The sequence below is a fragment of the Acartia tonsa genome, chromosome 9, assembly GCF_053477335.1.
Source record: "Acartia tonsa isolate MP-2025a chromosome 9, ASM5347733v1, whole genome shotgun sequence".
NCBI lineage: Eukaryota > Metazoa > Arthropoda > Copepoda > Calanoida > Acartiidae > Acartia > Acartia tonsa.
In genome coordinates this window covers 39,993,340-39,999,339 of record NC_137268.1, presented here as the reverse complement: position 1 = coordinate 39,999,339, position 6,000 = coordinate 39,993,340, and positions in this window count along the sequence as shown.

Below are 6,000 nucleotides of genomic sequence, written 5' to 3'. Positions count from 1 at the left end.
AAAGTTACACTTCATGTAAAAAGGTTTCACATACGGTGATTTTGACATAAATTTTTATTGCCTAAAAAAATAAAATTTTACTTAAAGTGACAGCTGATATAAAAGTGTCAAGTATACAATCATTATCATAATGCGAAATGTACCTTTATGTCAAATGTACATTTATGTCAAATGTACATTTATGTCAAATGTACCTATATGTTAAATTTACCTGTATGTCAAGTGTACCTTTATGCCAAGTGTACCTTTATGTCAAATGTATGTTTATGTCAATTATACATTTTTGTCAAATGTACCTTTTTGTGAAGTGTACCTTTATGATAAATGTACCATTATGTGAAACGTTTTTATGTGAAGTGTATCTTTATGTCAAGTCTACCTTTATGTATAATGTACCTTTATGTGAAGTGTAATTTTATGTGAAACGTTTTTATGGGAAATGTACCTTTATGTGAAGTGTTTTTATGTCAAATGTGCCTTTATGTGAAATGGTTTTATTTCAAATGTTTTATTTGAAATGCATTTATGTGAAGTGATATTATGTCAAATATTATTGATCTTTCCAAACAGCATCTAGTATTCAACTTACTTGGTCTGTCAGGCTAGAAAATACAAATACTTAATTGTTTATTAGGTTTCGTGATTATATCTTTCTTTCTCTTTTTGGAGAATTTTAACACAAAGTTGTACAAAGTTTCCTTTTACTTTGCTTATTTTGTCACAAATGATAAGGCCATAGCATTTAAATCCGGCTAACAGTTGCTTTGTTAATTAAATAATTTTAAAAATGATAAAAGTATAAGGTAATTAGATAAATACATAGGCTGGGTAATTAGTTGGGTTAATAAACTCTTATCTATCAAAAGTTTCATTTTGAATATTTTGTAATATACATATTTTAATGATCTATAACTAATTTATTCCAAAGCGTAATCTATCTTATTAGACACTTAATTTCATGTAATTCCAATCGAAATTAAATCAGATCATACTTAAACAAAAGTAAAATACAATTGTTATTTATTGCTTCGTATTATAGATAGCTTTCCGCGGATATTAAAATGAAAAATCATATGATTAAAACTAGTACTAATTTTATGATTTTTATTTTAATATTCGTAGAAAATTGTGGGTAATACGATATTATACATGATTTTTCAGTACGGGTGAGAGCTGATACTAATTTAGTGGATATTAAAAGATTCAAATACCTACTGGAAAGTATAATGTACTTATTAACAAAGTGAATGTTAGTAAAACCTGTAGTGAGGGAGGGGACTATGGACTGTTTATTACAGTAATCCCCAAAGTATTCCCGTAGTAAACCTGAGGTGGATTCTTTAAAAAAAATTGCCCCACTAATCGCTTAGTGGGGCAAAATTGTTTTCATGAAAAATCCTCCAAAATACATAAAAAATCCACAAAAATTAAATAAAATCTTATGTTCATAACCCTTCTATAATTTTGTTTATTTTTTGTAGATTTTTAATGTGATTTTGGTGGATTTATCACAAAAACAATTTTGCCCCACTTTGCGATTAGTAGGGCAAACTTTTTTTTAAAGAATCCACCTCTGTATGTTGGTAAAATATTCCTATTTCAGCAAATCTCGGAAAGTTTGGTAGGATAACTACCAAAAAATACTTCAAATAATACAGCGAATGCTGCAAAGATGCATTAAAATGTTTTTAAAACAGAAACTATTTTGCTAATCAAGATTTAATTCTTTGATTAGATTTTGTCATAGTAATTTTCACTAGCGGTTTCCAACCTAGCTCATCTAGGCAGGTATAAGGAATAACCAACAAGAGAAATAAATTTTAAATAATATTTGGGGGGCAAATGGAGAGGTCGTCAATTTTACTATCTGTTGCCCCCCAACGAAAGCTGAAAACCACGTAAAGGTATGGTGACAAATTTTCCTTACTAATCTTACTAATTTATCCTATTATATAAAGTAGTAAGCTTTTTACGTCTGTAGCGAAGGATCTCGCTGACCTCTGAACCGATATGGTTCTCCTTTAATGTGTAACTTATAGGTTCAGGGAAGGTTCACAACTATTCTGGAAGAGGGTATATCCTCCCTCCCAACAAATACAGACCCTAGAACAAAATTACCCCCCTAATTTTTTTTTACTTTCTCTTTTAAATTTAATTTGTAAATTGGGAGGTGTGTTTACTTTCCCCCCACCCCACATAAGTGCTCCTAGAGGCTCTAGGGGGGCGTAGCCGCTAGTATATTTTATTTCATTGGTGAAAAGGTTGGGGGCAATAACGAATAACCATTCAATAATGTAAATTAAACAATAATTTAATGGGAATACTAAAAATTTGTTGTTCTATATGAACACTGTTTCGGTACGCATGCCTTGCCGTACACGAAATCTTAATCTCCAAGCCCTCCGAATGACCAACATGTGAATGTTTACAAATGTGTATTTATTACCATGAAAACGGTGAATCTAAAACAAAAATATAAAAATTAATTACATAGTATTAATGGTTTATTATTTTTGTAGATCGAGGTTGCGTGATTTCAATTTAATTAAAAATATGAAATTTCTAAAAAACTTTAAATTGGCACGAAACATATTAAACAGCATCAGAAATTGATAATTTTAGATTCAAATGATCAATAAAATTAAGGAAAATATTCGTATGTCAAAAGTTAGCAGTTAAATGGTCTATTTGTTGAAAAATTAATGTTTTAAATTTCTTCGTAAAAATATACCATACTACACTTATTATTAAGAATTAAGATAAATTCTTACCACATTATGATGTCAAACTAAGCAGAAGGCTTATTTGAGATATTCCACACATCAGAGCGCATGTATATTCAAGCAATACATTATTTTCAATCACGTAGCTCTTCACGTGGGACTAATCAAAGAAAAAGTGCGCGTTTCTTTTGTCTGTTTACAAGCCACGCGCCGCGCGGAGATAGTTAGGAATGCCGCGTAACACACTCATTCTCTAGGAAATTTGGTGTAAGGAAACAGGGATTAATGGGTTCGAACTTGCCAGGGAATACAAGAAAAACATACCGAAACACACCCGTCTATTCACTGGGAATCGAACACAATACCTCATCTTTGCAATATGCGTGCAGACAGTGTCCACTAAATCACAATCTCACAACACATAAACCACAAGAGTTTAAAATGTTATGGCCATAAGGCCTAAAATTAATTATGGTAACTCGCGAATACCACAATAACTCAAACCGAGTCCACTACCACATAAGGATAGGAATAAGGAATGGGAAAAGCATTCAATATACATGAATTGCACATTTACCACTCACACATCTCATTATATCATGGCCTCATAATCTCAATAAAATTAGAATTACAGACCATGTAATTGCGAATACATGAATTAATAATCAATAGTACCTAAACTTCAATTAGGCACCTACATAATAAAATAGGTAAATGATTTTTATACTAAAAATCGCATCGATAATTAAATAATCAACTCAAACTTTTTTCATCAAAAGAAAGAAAGATTAAATAATGACATTTTTTCTACTAAATCTTTTTGCTAGAAAAGAAAAGTAGAATTTCATAAAAAACTTCTCAATAATTAGCATTGTTTCCAGCGGAAAAATACTCGGGCTTACATCTAAACATTTTTAAGATAAGATAGGTAAGATCCTTAAATCTAACATGTTTTAATAAAATAGATACTTAGATCTAAATAAATATGACTGTAAAAAATCATCAAACTTCGGAAAATTAAAATTTCATAATTTTAAATCTTCGTGAATTAAAACTGCGTAAAATTAAAATTGCAATTAAATATGCAAATTAAATTTACCAAAATAAAACAAAAGCTCAATATAAGAAAAGAACTTCTCTAAATGCTGAGTTTGCAATTTCTCTCTGTTTTGAGAAGAAAGCAACTTGTACATATTCATACAGTCAAAATTAAGGCAATTTGGGGCCTCAGTTAGAATGAACCCCTCAAGATACAAACTAACCAATCTTTAAAATATTAATAATGCCATGTTCCAGCTATCCTGACGGACGTTATGTCTTTCCATCACAATTTTTTGATACTGCATAATTTCCGACAGGATTTCTGGCGCAGGGCTCCATCAACTGAAAATAAACATAATTAGTGATGTTTAAATCAAATCAAAAATTAAAGAATCATGAATAATTCAAGAAACTTTAGAATCATCAATCAAAGCAATCAAAATAAAATTATCTTATGCTTTAGTTTTGCCGTTCTGTAGTATGTCTGGCCGAGGTAACAGAGCTAAGATACACTATAGAGCGGTCTTATTAAGCTTAAATCTTCGAACTCAAAGAATCTACTTAATTCAAGGCGAAAAAATCTGCATTTTTCTTTTAGGTACATCGGTTAAAAGGTAAATAGTAATAATTTTAATATACATATAGTATTAAATTATTTATGTGATTGTAATAAATCATAAAGAAATATTTGTATGATGTAAAAAATCTCATTGTGTTAATTTTTTTATCATATCGAATTTCAATCAAACAAGGATAAAAATGTTTATATCTGGGCAGGTACCTAGGAAATTTTCCGCGAAAAGAATCCCTGGTCCCGGAAAGACTTAAATCATTGAAAAAACTTACGTAAACGTATAAAAAACTTAAGTTTGCATTTCAAATGAAAAAAATCTTGCATCGATTTGAAAATTTAAACGAAATTGTATCAAAATTTGCGTTACTTATAAATCTTAAGAAATGTTATCCACTTCTTTTTAAAAATACTGCTTCAATTTTAATATATGCGATAAAAATGAAGGTAGAGTTAATTTAAAATATGCATAGTTTATCTTAAATTAATTCTGTGATATTCAAATAAAATATTAATCAATATTTTAATAATATTACACATCGTGTTCATTATTATAAATGCTAAACATGAACGAAAAATATATATACCTAGGAAAATAATTGCTATAAAATACTTTCTCAAGGTTTAAAATTGTCCGAAATCGCTAGGTACGTATATTACTACGAATCTCTGCTCTCGGAATGAAAAAAAATCTTTACGCGTGGATTAATGGAATCCCAGCTTCTGGAGTGAACAAAAAAAACTTTGTACATGAATTGTTAAGAATCTCTGCCTCCGGAATGAAAGAAAATCTTTGATTTGCTTACAAATTTAAACAAATATCTTGATTTTTTGCGATAATCTTTTAAAATAATAATGAGGAATATCTTAAACATTATCATAATAATATTACATGTTGTGTTCTTTACTTTAATGCATTATTTCATATGAGAATCTGAGAAATAACATTTTTTGAGTAAACGTGAACCATAAAAAAAAACTAGAAAATAATTTGTAAAAAATCTATTTTTCTCAATTTAAAATCTGCAAAAATCATTTCACGAACTTTTGCTTTTCAAAATCATACTTAAAGAAACAAAATCTTTTTAAAATCTGCTTTAAAAGTCTAAACAGTTTTGTAGAATTTTTGTGCTTAGGTATGAACAATAAAATTAGTTGAATAATGAATACTTATTCTTTACAGAACCCATTTGGTTCCCTTCACAAGCCTAATATATAACTTGTGACATTTTTTTTCTCTTTAAAGATCATTTTCACATAATAATTCATGTTGTAGATTAGATATGTGTGGTTTGAAAAATTTCAATGACTTTCTGGCGGCAACACCCGCCATATTTCCACCTGCCATTGGCAGGCCTCTTACCCTGCGTCGGGCGGCCAGCTTGGCAGCAACCAAGTCGATTCTTGATTCATAACACCATCAGGGCACGTAATAAAAGTGTGGCTGTCATAAGACTTAGAATCATCTACTGGCTTTTGTCCGGCCGGAACCGAAACTCCCGTCGGCTCTTGTCCGGCCGAGACCGAATTTCTTATCGGCTCTTGCCCAGCTGGAACCGAAACTCCCGTCGGCTCTTGTCCGGCTGGAACCGAATCATTCAGCGGCTCAACACCCGCCGTAACAAAGTTATCAACGACTACAGTATCGTTACCAATATCATCAGG